General features: G+C 47.0%; 1 long non-coding RNA gene across 2 annotated transcripts; it reads left to right on the forward strand.

Moving 5' to 3' along the window:
• The first annotated feature begins 400 nt into the window (after window positions 1-400).
• On the forward strand, window positions 401-12,893 carry LOC137411178 (uncharacterized). 2 transcript variants are annotated; one of them, XR_013624485.1, is made up of 4 exons: window positions 401-485; window positions 4,529-4,606; window positions 7,072-7,350; window positions 11,813-12,893. It is a non-coding gene; the product is annotated as an uncharacterized LOC137411178 (long non-coding RNA). The 2 variants fall into 2 exon arrangements; XR_013624484.1 differs by lacking the exon at window positions 4,529-4,606.
• The last annotated feature ends 13,051 nt before the right edge of the window (window positions 12,894-25,944 follow it).

The following is a 25,944-nucleotide window of genomic DNA, read 5'->3' on the forward strand; positions in this document are numbered from 1 at the left end:
TATACGCACGTACGCGTTTGTGTATGTACGCATATATAGTGCCTCGCGCCTCTGAGAACGCCGAAAAACTCGAAGATAGGAAGAAGAAGAAGAAAGGACGGGGTGGCAGAAAAAGAAGAAGAAAGGACGGGGTGGAAGAAGAAGAAGTGGCTGCATATGGGAAAAGGGGAGGAGGAAGGTCCGAACAAGGTGGAGCAGTGAGTTTAGTGGTGCATTCTGGGATGTGTGCGCTGTTTTGTGCTCGTTGTTCATCGACATCGGATACCGTCTATTTGTAAATTGTAAGTGACAATGTCGGCACTAAGGTGGTTCAAAAGTTAAAGGAGGCCCTGTGTGTCGCAGCACCGCATTTTGTGACTGATTAACGTTATTTTTACACCATTCTGCGTTTCAGGGCCTCGTTCCTTTTGTGTCACCCGTCCTCGTTGAGGCGAGGACGGGTGACACGTTGAGGCGACGGTGTGCGTCCATGTAGGTCCGAGCAGGTATGTGCTCTTTAAAAAAAACTCTCAGCATGTAACTGGCAATAAGGGTGTCAGGTAAATACTGGGATGCTTGTCAGGTAAAGACTGGGACGCTTGTCAGGTAAAGACTCTGGGATGCTTGTCTGGGAAAGACTCTGGGATGATTGTCTGGTAAAGACTCTGGGATGATTGCTGGTAAAGGCTGTGGGATGATTGTCTGGTTTTGGCTCTGGGATGCTTGTCGGGAAGAGGCTCTGGGATGCTTGTCAGGTAAAGACTCTGGGATGCTTGTCAGGTGAAGACTCTGGGATGCTTGTCAGGTGAAGACTCTGGGATGATTGTCTGGTAAAGACTCTGGGATGCTTGTCGGGAAGAGGCTCTGGGATGCTTGTCAGGTAAAGACTCTGGGATGCTTGTCAGGTGAAGACTCTGGGATGCTTGTCAGGTGAAGACTCTGGGATGATTGTCTGGTAAAGACTCTGGGATGCTTGTCGGGTAGAGACTCTGGGATGCTTGTCGGGTAGAGACTCTGGGATGCTTGTCGGGTAGAGACTCTGGGATGCTTGTCGGGTAGCTCGAGGCTCTGGGATGCTTGTCGGGTGGAGACTATGGGATGCTTGTTGGGTGGAGACTCTGGGATGCTTGTCGGGTGGAGACTCTGGGATGCTTGTTGGGTGGAGACTCTGGGATGCTTGTCGGGTGGAGACTCTGGGATGCTTGTCGGGTGGAGACTCTGGGATGCTTGTCGGGTGGAGACTCTGGGATGCTTGTCGGGTAGAGACTCTGGGATGCTTGTCGGGTAGAGACTCTGGGATGCTTGTCGGGTAGAGACTCTTGGATGCTTGTCGGGTAGAGACTCTGGGATGCTTGTCGGGTAGAGACTCTGGGATGCTCGTCGGGTAGCTCGAGGCTCTGGGATGCTTGTCGGGTGGAGACTATGGGATGCTTGTCGGGTGGAGACTCTGGGATGCTTGTCGGGTGGAGACTCTGGGATGCTTGTCGGGTGGAGACTCTGGGATGCTTGTCGGGTGGAGACTCTGGGATGCTTGTCGGGTGGAGACTCTGGGATGCTTGTCGGGTGGAGACTCTGGGATGCTTGTCGGGTGGAGACTCTGGGATGCTTGCCGGGTGGAGACTCTGGGATGCTTGCCGGGTGGAGACTCTGGGATGCTTGTCGGGTTGAGACTCTGGGATGCTTGTCGGGTGGAGACTCTGGGATGCTTGTCGGGTGGAGACTCTGGGATGCTTGTCGGGTGGAGACTCTGGGATGCTTGCCGGGTGGAGACTCTGGGATGCTTGCCGGGTGGAGACTCTGGGATGCTTGCCGGGTGGAGACTCTGGGATGCTTGTCGGGTTGAGACTCTGGGATGCTTGTCCGGTTGAGACTCTGGGATGCTTGTCGGGTGGAGACTCTGGGATGCTTGTCGGGTGGAGACTCTGGGATGCTTGCCGGGTGGAGACTCTGGGATGCTTGTCGGGTTGAGACTCTGGGATGCTTGTCGGGTGGAGACTCTGGGATGCTTGCCGGGTGGAGACTCTGGGATGCTTGCCGGGTGGAGACTCTGGGATGCTTGCCGGGTAAAGACTCTGGGATGCTTGCCGGGTGGAGACTCTGGGATGCTCTCCGGGTGGAGACTCTGGGATGCTCTCCGGGTGGAGACTCTGGGATGCTTGTCGGGTGGAGACTCTGGGATGCTTGTCGGGTGGAGACTCTGGGATGCTTGTCGGGTGGAGACTCTGGGATGCTTGTCGGGTGGAGACTCTGGGATGCTTGTCGGGTGGAGACTCTGGGATGCTTGGCGGGTGGAGACTCTGGGATGCTTGGCGGGTGGAGACTCGGATGCTTGTCGGGTGGAGACTGGGATGCTTGTCTGGTGGAGACTCTGGGATGCCTGTCGGGTGGAGACTCTGGGATGCTTGTCGGTTGGAGACTCGGATGCTTGCCGGGTGGAGACTCTGGGATGCTTGTCGGGTGGAGACTCTGGGATGCTTGTCGGGTGGAGACTCTGGGGTGCTTGTCGCAATTGGGAAATCGCATATTACAGTATTAATTGTGAAGGTGTTCTTTCCCACTTGTTAAACAAACAGGCTATCCAGAGAACTTTTATTGTCGAACACACCACAAGAAAAGATGACAATGAAACAAATCATATCATTGCTTGATTTATCATTGATTGATCAACAAATGTAAAATCTCCGAGGATGTCCTGTGGTTTCCCCTCAAAAAGTATGTGAGAGACAGAGACCTGGATTCGATTGCTGGTCTGGGCATGTAACGTTCCCACATATATAAATTTAATTATTTAATCCTGTTAATTATTATTGAAAAACCACCTTTAGAGGCCATTTTCCCCCGCAAGCGGGGGTTGGCCTTTTTCAGGAACCGTGGTTGTTGTTGTTTTTTGGTCCCCTTTTTGAAGCAATGTTTTACGGCCGGATGCCCTTCCTGACGCCAACCCTTTTTGCCGCCTTCAACGACAAACAGGGAATTACCAGTGAACTGGTACTCAATTAGCCGACCTCGGAAGGATGACAGGCTGAGTCAACCCCCCTGGCGTTAATTCAGCGATCGACTGGGATTCGAACCTGGGATCCTAAGCCGCCACCCTAGCCGCTAGCCCAACACCAGGGTGTTAATTGATATATATATATATATATATATATATATATATATATATATATATACACGTATATATATTGTTACAGACGCGGTTTTGGATGTTAGTTTACCGAGCGGTTTGGTATGACCGCGTCTGCACAGTTTACCCGATTCCACTCGAACGTTGGCCGAGTCGCGCTACGCTAGATCAATGAAGGAAAGGACACAACGGCTGGGTTATATGACACGACACCAGGGGTACAGTTCTCAAGACCTCCGGAGGAGGTTATAATATTTGTATGCAGAACGTTTAGATTACACTGACGAGAGGTACAACATAGAAAGGTGGGCACTTAAATACGGTCTTATATTAGCCCCGACAGACCACAGATAAACGGGACAAGACTGACTCACACAGGGATTGATGGCAAGGAAGGGCAGGTAGTCGATGGATAGCACAAGGTGCACCTTGGCTCAGGGACAGGATAAAGCGCGGTCCAAAAGATGCAGGGAGGTCTCTCAGCGCTCGGAGGTGGCGACTTCTCTCTCCAAGCTGGGGGCGCATCTGACGTCACCTCCGGTATGTGGCTGCGTATATCCAGCGGGGAGTGACACGCCCTCGGCTCGTTAGCTCCACCCCTGATGGAATCGGCCCGCCGCTTCTTATTGGGTGCGGGGGGGTTACCGGCTCCGCCCTTGACGAGGAGCTGACAGTCAGCCCCTTCGTGGTAACCCCGTCGGAGCACATGGGCAATGGCGGCTAACCAAGCCGGAGTGAGGACGCCCACTCCCCGCGCCGCGGCCGCGCCGCCCCCGCTGTGGTTGTAGTTGTTGTTGTTCCATGAGATGATGGGAGGATGCGGAGATGAGGTTGTGGGGAGGTATTGGGAGGTCCTAAACTCACTACTGGTGCCATACAATCACATTCTGGTGCAACGAAGAGTCAGAATTAATGGAAACGAGTCCTTAACTGACATAGACTAAGAATAACTAGCAAGATGTCCTATAGTTGTCTACGTGAGATGCGGTGAACCTGGGCACGACATTTAATGGGGGAAAAAGGGGAAGGTCGGTTCTACAGAGTGTTGTTTACAGACAATGGGACTAGGGAATGGGGGATTGGGGATAGTTGGGGAGTATTGGGGAAATAGGGGAATATTTACAAGCGGATATGGATGGAGGCCAAATCCCATATCCGCAACAATATATATATATATATATATATATATATATATATATATATATACATACATACATATATACACACTAGCTTGCCTCGGTTCGCTGTGCTCGCCTCACTCAGGGCTTATTTTAGCTGAGGATATTGACTGTACCAGAGTTGCTGTGTTGTCATGATTTACACCAATCATAATACAAACAATTATTTTGCACAAATGTATTTGTTGTGTTTGTGATATTACATTTTTATAGGCAATTTAGGTTGAATGTTTTTTTTTCTTTCAAGAAAGAACCCCTCAGCACATACCTCGCAGAGGAGGAGGGGAAGAACTGGAAGTTTGGGACGATTACACCTCACCACCACGTAATTCAAAACACCTCACCACCACGTAATTCAAAACACCTCACCACCAAGTAACTTAAAACACCTCACAGCCATAAAACACGTAATAAAAACACCTCACCACCACGAAATTGAAAACACCTCACAGCCATAATACACGTAATAAAAACACCTCACCACCACGAAATTAAAAACACCTCATCACCACGTAATTCAAAACACCTCATCACCAACTAATTCAAAACACCTCACCACCACATACTTAAAAACACCTCACCACCACGTAATTATATATACCTCACCAGTCACCACACGTAATTCAAAACACCTCATCACCAACTAATTCAAAACACCTCACCACCACGTAATTATATATACCTCACCACCACGTAATTCAAAACACCTCACCACCACGTAATTCAAAACACCTCACCACCATGTGATTTAAAAACACCTCACCACCACATCATTTAAAATACCTCACCACCACGTGATTCAAAACCACCACGTGATTCAAAACCACCACAACGTTATTAAAAACCCTTCACAACCACGGAAACAAAAGTTTGAGGGAGTCTTTAAGTGACAGCACAGACACTGCCCAGATGTGTAGATATCTATCTATAATTCCAGTAATCTCTGTGTGTTTGTTTGTTTGTACGTTTGTACATTTGTTTGTTTGTCTGTGACCGCTGTTTCTCGACAACCACGGGTCCGATATACTTTAAACTTGCCAGGTATATTGCTGGGGACCCGAGGATGTGCCTTTTCAAGGTTTTAAATTAATCGGACAAGTACTTACCGAGCTATGGCGATTTAGCCGTTCGCCGTTCGCTTTGGCGTTGCGAATGGACCAAACCATTGCATGTAAATAGAGGGGGGGGGTTCTGTGGTCGTTGCGAATGGACCAAACCATTCATGTAAATAGAGGGGGGGGGTTCTGTGGTCGTTACTGCCACGTGGTTTCAAAGTTTTTTTTTGCTGTTGTTGTTTGCACGCATGTTTTTTTGCACCCACGTACGGGCACGCCCTAGGATGTTTACACACACACACCCCTACACAAATTTTTTTTTTTTTTTTTTTTTGGCAAGGAACGGGCACCCACGTACGGGCACGTCCTAGCTTATATATAGTACGGGCATGCCCTAGTATAGATAAATGACTGTACTTGAGTTGCCATTTTGTCATGGTTTAAACCAATCATAATTCAAACAATTATTTTGCACAAATGTATTTGTAATATACGTGATATCACATTTTATAAACAATTGAAGTTGAAAACTTAAGATGAAAAAAAAAAAATTGCCCGAAAAAATTCCAAAAAAATAAAATAAAATTGGAATTTTGTTTTTTTAAAATACCCTTAGGACATACCGACGGGAGAGATATGTGCATACCAGAAGTTTGGAACGATTTCACAAAAGTTTGAGAAAGTAGTTCAATGACACAACACAGACACAGACACATCTATATATATATTTATTTATTTCTTTATATACAGGGTGGGCTATAAGTAGTAGTCCAAGAGCATTAGCACCAAATAAGGTGAACCCCGGAACAAATTCAAACAAAGCTGAAAATTTCAGGATATGTTCAGAAAACTGTCCTGAATAACATACTAAAAGTCCCCAGACATCCCCCTTGTGCTTCAGCGGAAATTCAAGATGGCGTCCAAAATGGCGGCAATTTTGGCATTTTATCATATTACCACCTAAAAACATGATAGAAATGCAAACAGGGTGTCAAAATACATGTTTTCAAGCACGAGGATTGTTTTAAAGATTACATTATGAGTTTATAGGATTTATATGTGTCATTTTCAAGGTCAAATGATATTTATCAAGGTCATTGTTGGCCAAAAACGGCCGTAACTCTGAAACATATTATCTAGGCTCTTAGGACCTAGGTTTATTCTATTATAGGTTTATACTAGGTTTATTTTATAATATGTCTTATTCCCACTGGGCGACGCGATGGTATCGTGACGTCATAGGCGAATGACGTCATAGGCGAATGATGTCACGCTAGATGACCTGACTTCTCAGTAGTAGTCTCACGTCACTGTGTTGTCACTTTTAGCATCATCATCACAAATCAATGTATTTGATTGTGATAGAGAAATGAACAAACTGTATCTAAAGTACTCAAGAACATACTACTGGTAAGTTTATGATTTTTGGCACATTGTGTCTCCGCTAAGACGATATGCGCTTGACCTTGCTTGAATTGTGTTGCTTGTGCCAAGGACAATCTAAAAAAGAAATATATGATATATCCGCTATGATAGAAACTAGTAGCAAAATCGCACTCAAACGAAGGAAACCCTTCAGCAATGTTCAGACCATTGAATATAAGGACAGTGTTTCGAAACGAGCAAGAGAAAGATTCCTAGTATCATGTTTCTGCATACATATTTGTTTGCATACATTTTCAAGCATTAACTTTCCTTTGACTTTACTAACTCTACATTTGTTTGTGTTTCACAGATGGCGTCGTGTGTAATATGTCAAGAAAATTTGGGAAGTAGTTACGTCTGTGTTGAAGAGAGGGGGCGCAGGACCCTGGTGGAAGCAAGTTTGAAAAGACAAGATGGACTCCACGACCTGTTTCAGTCGGCAGACCCTCTGCAAGTGCACGCTGCTTGTCGCAAAGGGTACACCCGCGAAACCAGCATTAAGGCAGCGAAGAGAAAGGCTAGTGGGGAACCATCTGAGGATGATGTTGCACCAGCCACACTAAGATCCAGAACCAACGTCTTTAATATAGTAAGTGACTGCTTATATTGTGCTGAGGTGATAGAAACAAGTAGCAAAATCGCACTCAAACGAAGGAAACCCTTCAGCAATGTTCAGACCATTGAATATAAGGACAGTGTTTCGAAACGCGCAAGAGAAAGATGTGATGAGTGGGGCAACAAAGTTGCCAAGAGAATAGATGCTGTCATAGATTTGGTAGCAGCTGAGGCCAAATACCATAGAGCCTGTGGTGTTGAGTTCTTTACTAATACTGAGAAAACACAATCCGTTGACAAACCAGCTGACGCTGTAAGAGATTTTGCCTTCAATACACTCTGTTCATTTATAGATGAGAATGATGAATGTCAGTTTTCTATTTCGGTGCTCATGGAACATATGGAAACGTTTCTTCAAGGTGAAGAAGGGTATTCCATCAAATACTTCAAACAGAAGCTGAACGAACGTTATGGTGAGGACATCATCATCACAAGTATCCCTGGAAAGACGAGCATTGTCAGTTTTCGTGACTCTGCGCACCAGATCCTTCGTGAAAAGTGGGTGACCGACAGAACATCTGGGAATTAAAACGAAAATGATCGCATAATTGAAATGGCTGCATCAATTATTCTTGATGATATTCGCTTATCAATTTATGATCTCACTGAATACCCCACAATGAAAGACACTGAGAATGGTAACACCTTGATTCCTGACTCACTAAAGCGTTTCTTGCAAAAATTGCTAGATCCGAAGGATAAACAGTCTAGAGTTGTAAACAGACGGTGCACGGCCATAGCCCATTCCATCATTTCAACCTGCAGACCGAGGTCATTTAGCTCACCATTGCTACTTGCCATTGCATTGTACATACATCGCAACTACGCCTCACGTGAGCTGATAGATATCCTGAGCAGTATCACCTTTGCTGACGATTACAAGGAAGTGCAACGCTTTGAGAATAGTCTAATACCCACTTGCGAACCTTCCTATGGCTTGAATGGTTTTACGCAATTTGTGTTTGACAATGTGGACTTCAACGTAGCTACGCTGACCGGTCACAACACATTTCATGCTATGGGTGGAATAGCATGTGTAACTCCTTACGGAACAGTGGATAAGTCGCCCATCAAGCGCACGGCGAAAGCACCATCAACAGAGAGAGCTATTAGGTACATTTGCGCAAATCCCCATCAAGACTTACAGCAAACCGCCAGTTCCTGGGCTTCAGTGTGTAACAGTTGAGTCTCTGAACATTTCTGACAGTCAAATTCTTCAAGCGACAGCTTTTGATTTGGTTGGGTATGTGTTGAACCTATCATCTCGAGTTCCTTGGAGTGGATTCATGAAAACTTGTGAGGAATGTCGAGTTTCATACCTCCAGAATTGAAACTCTCCCCTTAATCAAATTTGATCCTAGTAACCCCAGCACCATCTACTCTGCACTGTGTTTTGCCCAAGAACAAAGTGAAAAACATGATCTGAAAATCTGTCCTGTAACTTTTGATCAGCCTTTGTTCCAGAAGGCTTCAGAAATAGTTGCTGCTTCCAACGACTTGGACAGAGTGATTGTTCCACTTGGTGGATTTCATCTTTGATGTCATATCTTGGTAGTATAGGCCACATCATGTCAGGGAGTGGGTTAGCGGAACTGTGGGGATGAGTGTATGCCAATGGGTCTGTGGTACACATGCTGACTGGCCATGCTTACTCTCGAGCAGTGCGGGCTCACATTCTCTCCTTGTTAGCTCTCATAAGTGTCCTGCTGGAGAAGTCTGACTCGTTAAACCAGACTGACAGAGAACACCTGGCCTGTGTGCACGACAACACTATTCACCAAGATGTAGGCACCGCTAATGTAGAAGAAGACGAAATTGTTACGCAGTTCCACCAACTACTGTCACAACAGCTTGACCAAGCAGCTAGCCATATTAGAACTGGCAAGCTATGGGTGCAATACGTCCATCAGGTTATCCTGGTGCTGAACTTTGTCAGAGCTGAGAGGACAGGTGATTGGAAGCTCCACCTTCACAGTGTAAGGGAGATGATTCCACATTTCCACGCAGTTGGTCATCTTCCTTATGCCAAATCTGCCAGACTCTACCTCCAGCAGATGGAATCCATCAACAAAGTCATGCCACCTGATGAGTATAGTTTGTTCACTGACAAAGGTTACTTCACAATCCGCCGAGCTAATGAATTCTGGGCTGGGAATTTCTTTGATCAAACAATCGAGCAGTTCTTGATGAGGATGCTGAAAATGAGTGGGGGAATGACCCATGGTCGAGGTATTACCCACAGTACCTTGGCAAAATGGGTTCATGCTTTACCTCAATGTGTTCCTGTCTGTGATGATCTGGAGGAGTTCACTGGTGTACACACAACTAACTCGGAACAACAACATAAGGTTCTCCGTTCATCCACCAAAGAAAAATTCAACACGGATCATGGTGTTTTCGTGCAGTGGTTGCAGGCGCATCCACCATTTGCTGGTTATCAACGAGACCGTCTGGTGTCAATCGCGACTGGAGTTGTAGCTGATGTCTCGGTCAACTGTGATGATGCAGTGAACGTTGGTCTTACTGCGGCCTCTAGGATAGCCGGCAAACGCTTCACAGAGATCACACTGCACCGCAGCGACAAAGTGAAGACGTTGAATGATAAGCACAATAGCATCAACATCAGGGGGCAAAACACAGTCGTGAATCCTGATCTCTTCTTCAACAAGATAAACTGTGTCTTGAAGACTAGCTCGGACCTGGAAGAGTTTCTGGCATACGAACTTGGCCCTCAACCTTCTTCCCTGTTTCACGATGGCGCCATGCGGAAGACAAACAAGAGTGCCCTAGGTACACTCCTGAAGTCGTTTGTCCCTGCACAGCCGGACATGCCCGACAAGTGTCGCTACGTTGTGGATGGGGGTCATCTGTTGCAGTCGGTGTTCTGGCCACAACCATCGAAGTACAGTGATGTGTGTCATTGTTACGTTTCCTATACTTTGAAACATTATGGAGCAGGCAACACTGTTGTATTTGATGGCTATAACACCAGCTCCACAAAGGCAGTTGAACAACAGTGGCGGGCAAAGAAAGCCACATCCAGTAACATCTTGTTTGACCATAACATGCAAACCACCACTTCCCAGGCTGCATTTCTGGCCAATGGTCACAACAAGGAGCGCTGATACAGATGCTTAGTGACATTATGCCTCATGAGTCGGGCATTCTGGTGAAGCAAGCTAAGGCTGATGCAGATGCCCCGATAGTCTCAACCGCTCTATCTTTGGCAGAGTCAGGGAAACCTGTGGTTATTGTTGGTACAGACACAGACATACTCGTAATGCTGGTGGCTCAAGCAACCATAAACATGGACGTGTATATGCTATGTCGGAAGAACCCCACAACACTGTACAGGGTTCGGGACATTCAAGATAGCATTGGCGACTGCAGTACATATTTGATGGTGCTCCATGCTATAACTGGTTGCGATACTGTGTCTGCCCTGTACCGCCAGGGGAAGCGCAAAGCATTCAACCTGGTATATAAGGAGAAACACCATGGTTTGCTGAAAAACTTCTCCAGTACTGGGAGCACTCATCAGGAAGTGCAAAAGGCAGGTGAAAGGTTCCTTCTCAAGTTGTATGGAGCTAGCAGCAAATGTGCTTCCCTGGACAAGTTACGATATATTGCCTACAAAAAGGCAATCAGCAGAACCTCCCTTTCATCATCCTTTCAGCTAGCATTGTTACCCCCAACAAGTGCTGCAGCCAAGCAGCATGCCTTCAGAACCTACTTAACGGTTCAGGAGTGGATGGGCAATCCCTTGCAGCCAACAGAGTGGGGATGGAGGCTGCAGGATAACAATCTCATTCCCATTGAAACAGACCAGCCCATTGCCCCTGACACTCTGCTAAACATGGTATCATGCTGCTGCAAAGCAGATGGCTGTGGCTCGTCGTGCGGTTGCAGGAAGCTTGGGTTACCTTGCTCCACCTTATGCGTCAAGTGCAATGGCCAGACCTGCAACAATGCTGCACCATTTCCATCACTGCTGGATGAAGATGGAGAAGATGAAGAGACTAGACAAGTTTTTCGTGACAGTGATGAAGACGATGATGATAAAATATAATCTTATAAGTAGTTGAAATTGTTCATAATCGATCGAATGACACATATGTCATATAAACTCATAATGTAATCTTTAAAACAATCCTCGTGCTTGAAAACATGTATTTTGACACCCTGTTTGCATTTCTATCATGTTTTTAGGTGGTAATATGATAAAATGCCAAAATTGCCACCATTTTGGACGCCATCTTGAATTTCCGTTGAAGCACAAGGGGGATGTCTGGGGACTTTTAGTATGTTATTCAGGACAGTTTTCTGAACATATCCTGAAATTTTCAGCTTTGTTTGAATTTGTTCCGGGTGAAATCTATTATTCCTGGACTAGAGCCATACATAGGGTTTTTAACACGTTCTTTTTTTATTTTCAGATACCCTTGAAAGATGCGTTTGTCAAGAGAAGAACGAATTGAGATCATACTGATGGCCGGGTCAGGAAGCAGTCGCAAGGTTGCAATGGAATTCAACAGAAAACATGGAAAGAACATCACACACGACACTGTGGCAAAACTTATTACAAAGTTCCAAAAAACTGGAAGTGTTGCAGATCAACAAAAAAGTGGTCGCAGACGTACAGCCACAGATGAAGATACAACGGACAGAATACTAACAACGCTTACATGGAGTCCCCTAAAAAGTACACGACGGTTGTCTGCAGAAAGCGGTGTCAGCAGATTATCAGGTGCATTTTGAAAGCAAACAAATGGCATCCATACAAATTGCATATGGCGCAGCATCTGAGTGAAGACGACCCGGATAGACGGATGGAATTTTGTGAATGGGTATTAAGCAAATTGAACGATGACGCAAACTTCTCATCTGGGATCTTGTTTACCGATGAAGCCAATTTTTACGTCAATGGAGAGGTTAATCGGCAAAACTTCCGTTATTGGAGTAATGCTAACCCGCACTGGATGAGTCCGACAAAGATGCAAGGTGCCGGAAAACTGATGGTGTGGGCCGGGATATGGGGTGACAGAATTCTTGGACCATTTTACATCAGCGGAAATCGTAATGCTGAAAAGTATCTTAACATGTTGCAAGAAACGATGATCCCATCCCTGATAAACGAGGACGGCGACTTCCCAGTTTATTTCCAGCAAGATGGGGCACCACCTCATTATGGTATTCCCGTGCGTCAGTGGTTGGATCAGCAGTTTCCGGATTCCTGGATTGGTCGGCGTGGTCCTGTGGAGTGGCCTCCCAGATCCCCAGATCTCACTCCCCTTGATTTTTATTTTTGGGGGCACTTGAAGGCCATGGTTTATCAGGAAAAGATACGAGACATAAATCATCTAAAGGAACGTATTCAAAATGCCAGTACAAGCATAACACCAGCTGTGCTAATGCGTGTTCAGCAAGAGTGGCGGAGACGTATTCGAATCTGCTTTGAAAACAATGGCAACCATGTCGAGCATACTCTATGAATAAAACCACTTTTTCATAAAAGTGTTTATTTTCCCAATGTTTGGTTACTTTTGGCCCACCCTGTATATACTCGTATTTATTTATATATATATATATATATTTATATATATATATATATATAGTGTATGTATGTATGTATGTATGTATGTATGTATGTATGTATGTATGTATGTATGTATATATAAATATATTATATTTATATATACATACATACATACATACATACATACATACATACATGCATACATGCATACATACACATGCATACATACATACATACATACATACGCATACATGCATACATACACAAACTCGAAGATGTACAATTTAATTGGGAATCTGGTCACAAGGTTTTCCACGTATTGTCGGTGCCATGTTGTAGTTATTTTGCATTGTAAGACTTGTGATGCTGGCCATTTGGTTTGTTTTCTATTCTGCAAGCTGCAAGCTCTCCAGCCTTGACTTTGATACCCACATAACCCTTTTGCTCAATTTGTAGACGGTACTGAATCGAGCCACGTCGCATCACCAGGCCAAGATACAAAAGACTAACGAAGGCATGCGAGCCTTGGAAAAGGTGATATCGAAGAATGGAGCTGCTGCTAAGTGCATGATGACTCCACTGACGTCAAATTAATCCCTAAAATAGATCCTCATACGAGCTCTAGTCCGAACCCCATTACTAGTGCCTGTGCAATGTTGTGTAGGGAGGGAAAATAACTGTACAAGTCACTTATTATTACCTCCACCACCGAATGTGGTTGGAGGTTATGTTTTCATCTCTATCTGTCTGTCTATGCCTGTCTGTCTGTCTGTGAGCAGGATATCTCTAAAAGTTGTGGACAGACAGGTTGGGTGTGTGACGAGGATGAAGTGATTAGATTTTGGTGAAGGTCCGGATGGTAGAACTTAAAAAAAAAAAAAAAAAAATAATTCAGTGATTCGTCCCCATTTAGGGACGGGGCCAAAACCTATACATTGTATGGGGTTTCAAAAATATGTGGATGGGTTATGACAAAACTTGTGGATGAGTTGGGTCGGTGACAATAACGAGCTAATTACATTTTGGTTCAGGTCCGATTCCAGAACCGGCCTATCAGTGGGATACAGAACGTAAATTGTTCAAAGTGGTAGAGGTACATGCGCTATACCAGCGCCATTCTAGTTCCCCTTTTTAATATGCAACTTTGAGGGTTGGGGAGGAGCCAGAACATAGAACAGGTCAGGACGTCACAGAAAGAGAGGGGGAAAACAAATAATCCGCAGTGGTGAGGGACAAAACAGAGGGAGACTTGGACAAATGGATGTGAGAAAGAATGAGGGGTCGGGAAAAGGTATGGGGTGGACAACATGGACACAGAGTAATTTAACTACTTTGGCTCTGAATTCGTCCCGATCGCACATGCGCATTGAGGAACGAGATAATATTTCTACTCTATCTGCCTCTGGCAATCAAACAAAATTGAGAATCATTCCAAATAAGAAACCTAATGTTTTTAAGGACGTCATACAGGACACAAACAGGCACGAAGAACGAATGTAATGTGTTAAATAAGGTGGTGTATAAGGCGCTGCAAAACCAGAGGTCATCTCCCCCCAAAAGAATTCTACAACATCCAATATTTTTATTGTATTTTAATTGAATTATATACTTGCAAAGCCTGGTGTTGGCTTAACGGTTAAGAATACCGGCTTAATATCTTCAGGTCTTGAGTTTGAGCTCCTGTCATGGCGGAACATAACACCAGCTGGGTTGACTAAACCCTCTGCTTTTCGGTCTGATTAAAAGTCTTTGATCGTGCCTTTTCGTCCAATGCCATTTGCTTCTGGAATTTTATTTATTATTATTAGTTCATTCACCTGTATTTCCACTTACAATTCTGTTCTTGCAACAATTAATTTTTCTGAATTTGCTTTTGATCGATAAAAAAAATTCCTCCTGTACAAGTGCAGAACCCACTTTGAGGTACCTGCAGTCGATGCCAATCTGCCTTTGTGCATCCAACCACAGAGCTCAGTGTACCAAAGCAGGAAGTCGATTTCTCTGAAAAACGTTGAACTTCTGCCTAAGTCACACATAGGCGGATTTGTCGGCGACTACTGGCGACTGGAAAAATCGCCACCACCCGCCGACAATCGTAATGAAACCGTAATGGACGGTCGCCTGTAGTCGTGGTTATCCTCCCCAGGTCGGCTGCAGTCGGCTAGAGCCGCAAAGGGGCCAAATATTTTTTTAAATGTTTAAAAACGGCGCGCTCAGTCGCACTCGGAAAAAATCCGCCATGCTGTCGTGATGGAACCGCCATGCTGTCGTCGGTATCCGTAATAAGAGCGTAAAGCGGCCGCAACCCAGTCGCTCATAGTCTTCTGCAATCGCCCCACCAGCTAGCACGGCAGAGATGCGAATGCCATACGGCCTTCCTGCGGCATCTTCCCGACTACGGGCCGACACTGTTGCGGCTGCATATCGACTACAGAAGAACTGCCACGTCTCCCCTGCGGCTATGGGAGACTGACGACGACAGCAGTAGGACTAGTGGCGGCCGAGTTACGGCCACTGGCGACAGATATACGACTGCCTGGCGACTGCATTACGACATACCACGATTCCATGGCAAGACAGGATGGTGTGAGGGTCTCCGTGGAGTGAGGTCCTGTGGTGCCGACAAGGATATGGCTTTATTGTTTGGACTTGGGACTTTTGGGAACTTTATTTTTGGGACTTTGGTCCTTTGGAAACTTTATTTATGGGACTTGGGACCAGTGGAAATAATTTGTTGGACTTTATTTCCATTCTCTCTCCCTGCAGAAAAGTTTGATTATTACATTACTGTAGCGGCTACCGCTGGGTTTACACAATCGCCTTGCGCCTACCAAGGACGCGGAGCGATCACCATGCCGGGCTCGTCCAGGACGCCCGGGCAGGCCCGCTCTCAACTTGCCAGGCCTCGGCCGGGACGCCCGGGCATGCCCGGGCATGCCCGCCCTCGACTTGCCAGGCCGCGGCCAGGACGCCCGGCCACGCCCCCTCTCGCCTTTCCCGGGCAAACGCTCCGGGATAATGTGTGTATATATATTGCTGCCCGATAAACGGGCTTTTCAGAGTACCCGAGTTGTTTTGTGACAATAATGAAACTCGGACGAATTCCAGCTTTTTGTCGCGTCCATTCTTCCGATTGACGTGGGAGCATGGCTCCTACATTACAATGATACATCTTTATTAACTTTCTTATTGTACATCAAACATCTTTATGCTTCATGTCATACAGCATTGAAATGAATAAAGTGAAATGTAAAATAGAGAAATAAAGATTTAAAAAGATGTGTGAATCGTCTCCAATCGCCGGCGGTCTTATTGCAGTCTTGCGGACGTCGGAGTAAACCGCCACCCGGCCCCAATGCAGTCGCCGCCATCCGCCATCGGTCGTAATCTTGCCGCCAGACTGTCGCCACGCTGCCGCCGTGCATCCGCAATGCAGTCGTCGTCGATCTTCAACAGTCGCCATCCCACTCGGGGCGTCGTCGCAATGCAGTCGCAATGTGGCCGCCTGCAGTCGCCATACTGCCGCCTGACCATATTTGACCGCCCGAAATCGCCAGTAGTCGCCAAAATATCCGCCTATGTGTGACTTCGGCATTATTACACCAGTTTTATACCTGTGACCCACCAGGAGGTGAATGGACTACGATGGGCGGTTGATTCTGGTATGGAGAAGATGGAACAGGCGGGAAAGAGTTGGCTGGATCGCTATGACAGGTAAGCAATTTATTTAAAGGTTGTTCATAAGAGAATTGTAAAAATGCGAGCTTGCCTTCTTGGGGGGAGGGGTTTGTTTGTTTCTTTGTTTGTTTATATATTTTTTATTTCTTTATAAATTATTTATCCTTTTATAAAGTCCTGGGAGAATTTTTAATATAATATCATGCACATGCTTACACAAACGTCAAAAGTACAGAGCACATGGAGGCAGGGAGTAAAATGCATGTTGTTGCAATGTAAAGAGAAATGTCTAATTGATTCTGGATGAGTCACATGCTATTCACGGGTGCAAAGGAAGCAGCATTTCATTTGGGATACAGGAGAGTTGTTGCCTGCATCATGACAGTCATTCTCGCACTCCCTGCAGGGGTGTGGGGGTGTGGGGGAAACGGGGAGGAAACTAGGAAGCATTTGCACGTACATGTTGTAAAACCAAAACGCTTTTACCCGCGACTCTATACTCACCCACAATATCAAATGAGCGAGCGGTAACGTTATTTAAGCTATGCCTTATTGGGCCAAAGCAATTAGGCCATGGTAGACACACCGAGTTGGTAAAGACATGACTGAAGAGCGTTCAGGCAAGTCCGGCAATTGGTGGGGAAGGCCGAAACAAGTCCGGCTGCTCCTGCATGTAATTGGGCCACCCCATAATGTGAGGAATCCCTTTACGATAAGGTCTTGCATAACAAAATTTAATGTCAAGCATTTCAGACATAAACTCAACCCAATGAATCAATTCTGAATTCAAACAACAAACAAATGAAGTGAAAAAGATTCACAGAAACTAAAATATCAGCACAGTGGAAAGGCCATATATTGGTGGGATGGAAAGGCCATATATTGGTGGGATGGAAAGGGACATATATTGGTGGGATGGAAAGGGACATGTATTGGTGGGATGGAAAGGCCATATATTGGTGGGATGGAAAGGCCATATATTGGTGGGATGGAAAGGGACATATATTGGTGGGATGGAAAGGCCATATATTGGTGGGATGGAAAGGCCATATATTGGTGGGATGGAAAGGGACATATATTGGTGGGATGGAAAGGGACATGTTTTGGTGGGATGGAAAGGGACATATATTGGTGGGATGGAAAGGGCTATATATTGGTGGGATGGAAAGGGCTATATGTTGATGGGATGGAAAGGGCTATATATTGGTGGGATGGAAAGGGACATCTATTGGTGGGATGGAAAGGGACATCTATTGGTGGGATGGAAAGGGCCATATATTGGTGGGATGGAAAGGGGCACCAGATGCTCCCTTGTCAGAAGATTCTCCCTTGTCAGCAGATTCTCCCTTGTCAGCAAATGCTCCCTTGTCAGCAAATGCTCCCTTGTCAGCAAATGCTCCCTTGTCAGCAAATGCTCCCTTGTCAGCAAATGCTCCCTTGTCAGCAAATGCTCCCTTGTCAGCATGTGCTCCCTTGTCAGAAGATGCTCCCTTGTCAGCAAATGCTCCCTTGTCAGCAAATGCTCCCTTGTCAGTAAATGCTCCCTTGTCAGCAGATTCTCCTCCACCAGCAGATTCTCCTGCATCAGCAGATCCTCCTCCGTCAGCAGATTCTCCTCTGTCAGAAGATGCTCCTCCGTCATCAGTTTATCCTCCGTCAACAGATTCTTCTCCGTCAGTAGATGCTCCCTTGTCAGTCGATTTTCCTCCATCACCAGATTCTCCATCAGCAGTTTCTCCTCCTTCAGCAGATTCTCCTCCAGCAGCAGAATCTCCTCCGTCAGCAGATGCTCCCTTGTCAGTCGATTTTCCTCCATCAGCAGATTCTCCATCAGCAGATTCTCCTCCGTCAGCAGATTCCCCTCCGTCAGCAGATTCTCCTCCATCAGCAGATTCTCCTCCGTCAGCACATTCTCCTCCGTCAGCAGAATCTCCTCCATCAGCAGATTCTCCTCCGTCAGCAGATTCTCCTCTGTCAGCAGATTCTCACCCATCAGCAGATTGTCCTCCGTCAGCAGATTCTCCTCCATCAGCTGATGCCCCTCCACCAGCCGCTGCTGTTCCCTCATGAGCTGCTCCCCCTTCATAAGCTGCCCCACCTCAATGAGCTGACGTTCCTCTGTCAACCGCTGCTCGTCCATCAACCGCTTTTTCTCATTTGGCTTCTCCATCTGCCCTTGCACCTCCTGGTTATTACTTTTCTTCTCTGCATGACTGATAAACTTTTGCATTTCGTTCACTTTTTGCCGTCTTCCATGCTCTTTAACCCATTGCTTCTCTTGCTTCCTGAGCTTCTGCTTTTTACTTTTCAATAACTTGTCTTTCTGCTCTCGCAGGTGTTTTTCTTCTTCTTCTTGAAATTTCCTCTCTTCTTGCATTTTTAAACACCATTCCTGATATGTTTGTTGCTTTGCTTCCTGCCTCTGAAGCCTCCACTCCCCCTGGTGATGATAATTTTGCTCTCTGGCATGCCCCTCTTCCTCTTCAATGCAAAACACCTCATTTGCTCCATCAATTTGCCATTCTTCCTGTGCATGGAACAGCAGTTCTTCTTCTTTACACCTTCCATCTCCTTTCAATTGCTTCTCTTCATGCGCAGCAAGTTGTTTCTCCTTTTTCACGTTTCTTACAATTAAATCGACATTTTCTGTTTTGCCTTCAACCCATTCATCTCCAACCTTTTCCGTTTTTGGCTTGTTAGATCGTCTTTTCTGTCGATTGCCTGTCCTGTTTGGTTTTCCTTGTTTACCAGAGCACGGAAGACTGCATGGAGAAACAAAATAACATCATTATTTTGCAGAAAAATCCGTCAAATTCATCTTATTGTGCAATTCAAACACTGATGATCTCAAGAAAAACAATGATCACAAAATCCTTGCAGATGGAAATAAATGTCAAATATTTGGAAGAAATTAGCACAAAAATTTATCTTGGATCACAAAATCATTGCAGGTGTTAATTCGGCGAAGGCACCATGGAGCTCCACTGGTCTACGCTCTTGGGAACTTTCTACACTCTATAAATTGTTGTAAACCCTTGCTCAGATCTATGCCTCCTCACAATTATATCTCAGAGCCCGACAGACAATTCCTTTGGAATTCATGGTCGAATTGCTACTCTGACATGCACTGCCAACTCTGGTACCTTATATAGAAAGGTGTGTTTCTTTGTAAATCATGTCCAATCAATTGAATTGGCCGCAGATGGACTCCAATCAAGTTGTGGAGACATCTCAAGAATGATCAAAGTAAATTGGATGCATCTGATCTCAATTTGGAGTGTCATTGCAAAGGGGTTGAATACTTATTGACTTTAGACATCTCAGCTTTTCATTTTTAATTATTTAGTAAAAAAAATATTTATCCCCAAAAAATTCCACTTTGACATTGTGGGAAAAAAATCTCTATTTTTTTTCAATCTCTATGAGACAATTCAGAGACAGTAATGCGATGACTGATCTATCTGAGCATCCAGAACGAAAATCACAAAGCAATTTTAAAAAAGCAGGATATGTTATTTACCTTTTATGATGGTGTTTCTTCTGCCTCGCCTTCTTCTTCTTCTTTGAGCATCGAGCACGCAGTTTGAGCAGCACAAGTGTGAGAACAATGAGCATCAAAATACCAAAAACAGTCAATCCAATATACCCTCCCAGTGGGTTTGGCGCTTTAACGTCATTCGTCTGGTTTTTGTAGGAAACCTGCAGAAACATGGACGCACAGGGGCAGCACATACATGTACATGTTTAATTTCAATCAGATGGAGCAACGTTTCATTCATATAAAAATGATGAAATCAGTTTGTAGGTGTTACGATGAAGTTTGTAAAGAATATTACAAGATAGATTAGTGGGATGACAATATAGTCAAGGAGGATGTTCAATAAATTTCAAGCAAATGCTCAAATGAAACGGGTCGATCACAAGATGGTGATGACGTGGATTTTATATTTTAAACCTGTGTTCGGGGACTTTAATAAACCTTTCTGAAACCAGAGCGGCACTCGGTAGAGAGTGCACACCTCCGTCAGGCTGAACCGTTTGTTTTGCATCCCACTGATAGGCCGGATCTGGATTCGGACCTGAACCAAAATCGAATCGGGTTGTTCTTGTCCCACACACAACCTCTCCACCAGGTTTCGTCCTGATATGAGATATCCTGATATGTGTCGGTTTTGGCCCGATCTCCCAATCGTGATCGTGCACGACGGAAGAGACACTGATTGCTTGTGTTTGGGTTCATGACCGCGCGCGAGAATGAGCAAGTTTTGAAGACGGAAGGACAAGATTTTCGCAGAGTTTCGATAAGCCAGCTCCATGATGCGGGCATGGGAGGAGAAGGCTTTTTCAACAGGGAGTGTTCTTGATTTGACGTGATTGAGAGCAAGGCTCTTCTGCAGCGATTTCCCACCATTAAATGAAGACGAAGCGTGTTGTTTTTTCAGATGAGTGCGCTATTTACCGAAGCAATCGATCCAGGAATGTTTATTTTTGGTGTAAAGAAAATCCTCGTTTTTATGAGGAAGTTGAAAAGCATATCCTCCCCATGTCATGATGTGGGCAGCAATTTCAGAAGATCACTTGATTGGGTCATATTTTTTCGATCTGATCCGATCATAATATGATATGATATAAATGAAATTTCGATATTTTCGATACAAGTGCCAACCACACTGCTTATTTAAACATGCTTCAGTTGTGGTTTGTTGCACAAATGCGCGAGAGAGATCTCGAGGCAACAGCTATCCTGCAACAAGATGGTGCACCAGCACATTCTGCCCTCGCAGTTAGAGAATATGTCGACAACAAATTCAGTGGACGATGTATTGGACGTGGATCTGAGATAGTGTGGCGTCTCAAAGTCCGGACTTAACAACATGTGACAACTCGCTTTGGGGCATTCGGAAAGAGGAAATTTCTCATCTCTGCCTAACGACAGTTGAAGACCTCAAAACAGCGGTCAGGGGCTGCTTTTATGACCTCCAACCCTCAACATGGATGAAGAAAAAGAAACAGTTTATTAGTTTGTGTGCGACAAGTGACAATGTTAGGATGTGTGTGACACGTGACAATGTTAGGATGTGTGTGACACGTGAAAATGTTAGGATGTGTGTGACACGTGACAATGTTAGGATGTGTGTGACATGCGAGTTGCGACACGTGACAATGTTTGGATGTGTGTGACACGTGACAATGTTAGGATGTCTGCGACACGTGACGATGTTAGGATGTGTGTGACATGCGAGTTGCGACACGTGACGATGTTAGTATGTGGGCGACACGTGGCAATGTTAGGATGTGTGCGACAAGTGACAATGTTAGTATGTGTGCGACACGTGACGATGTTAGTATGTGGGCGACACGTGGCAATGTTAGGATGTGTGTGACACGTGACAATGTTAGGATGTGTGTGACACGTGACAATGTTAGGATGTGTGTGACATGCGAGTTGCGACACGTGACAATGTTTGGATGTGTGTGACACGTGACAATGTTAGGATGTCTGCGACACGTGACAATGTTAGTATGTGTGCGACACGTGACAATGTTAGGATGTGTGCGACACGTGACAATTAGGATGTGTGCGACACGTGACAATGTTAGGATGTGTGCGACACGTGACAATGTTAGGAGGTGTGTGACACGTGAAAGTTAGGATGATATGTGTGACACGTGACAATGTTAGGATGTGTGTGACACGTGACGATGTTAGAATGTGTGTGACATGCGAGTTGCGACACGTGACAATGTTAGGATGTGTGACACGTGACAATGTTAGGATGTCTGCTACACGTGACAATGTTAGTGTGTGTGCGACACGTGACAATGTTAGGATGTGTGCGACATCTGACAATGTTAGGATGTGTGCGACATGTGACAATGTTAGGATGTGTGTGACACGTGACAGTTAGGATGTGTGACACGTGACAATGTTAGGATGTGTGTGACACGTGACGATGTTAGGATGTGTGTGACATGCGAGTTGCGACACGTGACAATGTTAGGATGTGTGTGACACGTGACAATATTCGGATGTCTGCGACACGTGACAATGTTAGTATGTGTGCGACACGTGACAATGTTAGGATGTGTGTGACACGTGACAATGTTAGGATGTGTGTGACATGCGAGTTGCGACACGTGACAATGTTAGGATGTGTGTGACACGTGACAATGTCAGGATGTGTGCGACACGTGACAATGTCAGGATGTGTGCGACACGTGACGATGTGAGGATTGCACGTGACGATGTCAGGATGTGTGCGACACGTGACGATGTCAGGATGTGTGCGACACGTGACGATGTCAGGATGTGTGCGACACATGACGATGTCAGGATGTGTGTGACACGTGACGATGTTAGTATGTGTGCGACACGTGACGATGTTAGTATGTGGGCGACACGTGGCAATGTTAGGATGTGTGCGACACGTGACGATGTTAGTATGTGGGCGACACGTGGCAATGTTAGGATGTGTGCGACAAGTGACAATGTTAGTATGTGTGCGACACGTGACAATGTTCGGATGTGTGTCACATGCGACACGTGATCGCTGCTTGTTTTATTGGTTACTTTTGTGTCGAAAATGCGAGTCTTTGACAAAGTTATTAACTGATCTCCCGCCATCCTGGCATTTCCCTCCCGGTCGGTATCGCTCGGTAATTCCTCGTAACGCGTTTCGACTCCGCTCGAAAATGATCCAAACATTTTCGGAAATGAAAATAAATCAATTTTTAGATCGCCTCCCTGTGATTCAATGCACTTCTCTCTTACCTGGTGAGGTGGTTTCAACGAGGGGTCACCTGGACGTAACTCCATCAGAAAAGAGATGTTTCTGCTCCATTCCTGGAGAATTTTGTTTCTCTTTCCCAATTTCGAGATAACAAACACTAAAATAGCGAGAAACAACATGCCTGCACTGAACAGGACGTCGCTCGTTACTAATAACGGTTTGTTTGAAACAATATTCGTTGTCCCGGGAGACCGGTCGTGTCATGCCGAACAGATGTGACGTCATGTGACGCCAACCGCGACAGAGTTATCTCTTATTTATTTATTAAACACCTTGGGTTTCCCAACTGCATTGGTTACAAAAGTAACAAAAACAGGAGGAAGATTAATTATTGGGGTATTATTTATTAAAATTGTAAAAGTTGAAGTTTTTTATGAGTCTGTGGCGGACACAAAAGCCCACTGGCGTGGTGACATCATTCCGCGCACCAAGTGGGCGGTGGCCACGCACCAGGGGTAGGTGTGGCCTCAGGATATACACCGGGCGCCCAGCCCGGGACAGTACAGTGTTACAGTGTAGTCTTACAATAAAGACGTTTATATGTTACCGCTTGTCCGCTTCCTCCTTGCTCACAAGCAGCGCGCGTAACGCCGCGCTTTACTGGTGACCCTCGACGTTGGATCTGCTGGAGCGATCCTTCCACACGCGACGCCATCGCCATGGCCGACTTCGTCAAACTTCCGGAATTTTGGGAGGCTCAGGCCGAAGTCTGGTTCGTCCAGGCCGAAGCCCAATTTCAGCTTCGGCGCCTCACCGGCGATGACACGCGCTATTGCCACGTCGTCGCCTCCCTCGGGCCCGGCACGGCCGCTCGAGTTGTGTCCGTCCTTCGCCACCCACCGAACGGCCACAAGTACGAGGCACTCAAGCGGCTACTCCTAGCCACGTTCGGCCTTACGGACGACGCACGGGCCGACCGCCTCCTGGATCTCCCCGAGCTCGGTGAGACGCGCCCGTCGGTCCGAATGGACCATATGCTGTCACTGTTGGGCGACGAAGCCCCCGGTTCGCTATTCCGGGCGCTTTTCCGGCGCCAACTTCCAGCGCAGGTCCGCCTCGCGTTGGCCGGGACCGAGCTAACGGAACCCCGAGCATTGGCGGCCGAGGCGGACAGGTACTTCGCCGCTTCGGACATGCGGGCGAGCGTCGGCGTGGCCGTCACGGCCCTCGACGCTGATGTTCAGCAGCATGTTCCACAGCATCAGCTTCTACAGCACGCTGATGTTCAGCAGCATGCTGATACGCACCTCGTGAACGCCGCCACGCCCCGCCCACCGCCGCGGCGAAAACCGCCACCGCGGGGAAACCCGCCAACTCCACCGGCCTGGCGGAGCCAGCCGCGCTCCTCCAGCTCCACCACCTGGTGCTGGTTCCATGCCAAGTTCGGCCACGAAGCTCGGCGGTGTCATCCGCCGTGCTCCTTCAACGGGTCGGGAAACGCCCGGGCCGGCGCTCAATAGTGGCGATGAGCGCCGGCCATTCGAACAGCCTGCTTTTCATAACGGACACCTTCTCCAGGCGCCGTTACCTGTGCGACACGGGAGCGCAGGTGAGTGTCATTCCCGCCGGCACGTCAGACAAGCACGCCGCGGGTGGGGGCCCCGCGCTGCTTGCCGCGAACGGGACGCCCATCCGTACGTACGGAAAACGCTGCCTCTCTCTGCGGTTTGGAGGGCAGGTTTTCCGATGGACGTTCGTCACCGCCGACGTGCCCATGGCACTGCTTGGCGCGGACTTCCTGTGCGCTAATGGGCTCCTGGTCGACGTCAAGCGCAGACGGCTTGTCCAGGCCGAGACGTTCAGCTCGCTCGCTTGTGCGTTGCCCAGCTCAACGAGCGGCTTGCCAAGCGGCTTGCCGAACAATTCGGTTCCGGCCACGTTGGTCTGTACGCTTCCGGCAGCGGACGCATTCACCCGCCTCCTCGCCGGCTTCCCGGCCCTCACGCGGCCCACCTTCTCGGCGGGGGCCGTCAAGCACGGGGTGGCCCATCATATCCCCACCGTCGGGCCACCGGTCTACGCCCGGGCACGCCGCCTCGAGCCGACGAAGCTGGCGGTGGCAAAAGCGGAGTTCGCTACCCTGGAGCGACTCGGCATCGTTCGGCGCTCAGAGAGCGCTTGGGCGTCGCCGCTGCACATCGTGCCGAAGCCCGGCGGGGGATGGCGACCGTGCGGGGACTATCGCCGTCTCAATGACGCCACGACTCCCGACCGCTACCCCGTCCCCCACATTCAGGACTTTTCCGCCCGTTTGGCGGGCAGGTCCTTCTTCTCGAAGGTGGACCTCATACGCGGCTACCATCAGGTCCCCGTCAGGCCGGAGGACGTCCCGAAGACGGCGGTCATCACGCCATTCGGACTCTTCGAGTTCTTGCGCATGCCCTTCGGTCTGAAGAATGCGGCTCAGGCGTTCCAGCGACTGATGGACAGCGTCCTGCGCGACTTGGATTTTGTCTACGTTTACCTGGACGATATCCTCGTCGCCAGCGCGTCCCGCGAAGAGCACCTACGCCACCTCCGCACGCTCTTCGAACGCCTGGGCCAGCATGGCCTGATTGTGAAC

The sequence above is a fragment of the Myxine glutinosa genome, chromosome 1, assembly GCF_964187855.1.
Source record: "Myxine glutinosa chromosome 1, kmMyxGlut1.1, whole genome shotgun sequence".
NCBI classification, from domain to species: Eukaryota; Metazoa; Chordata; class Myxini; order Myxiniformes; family Myxinidae; genus Myxine; species Myxine glutinosa.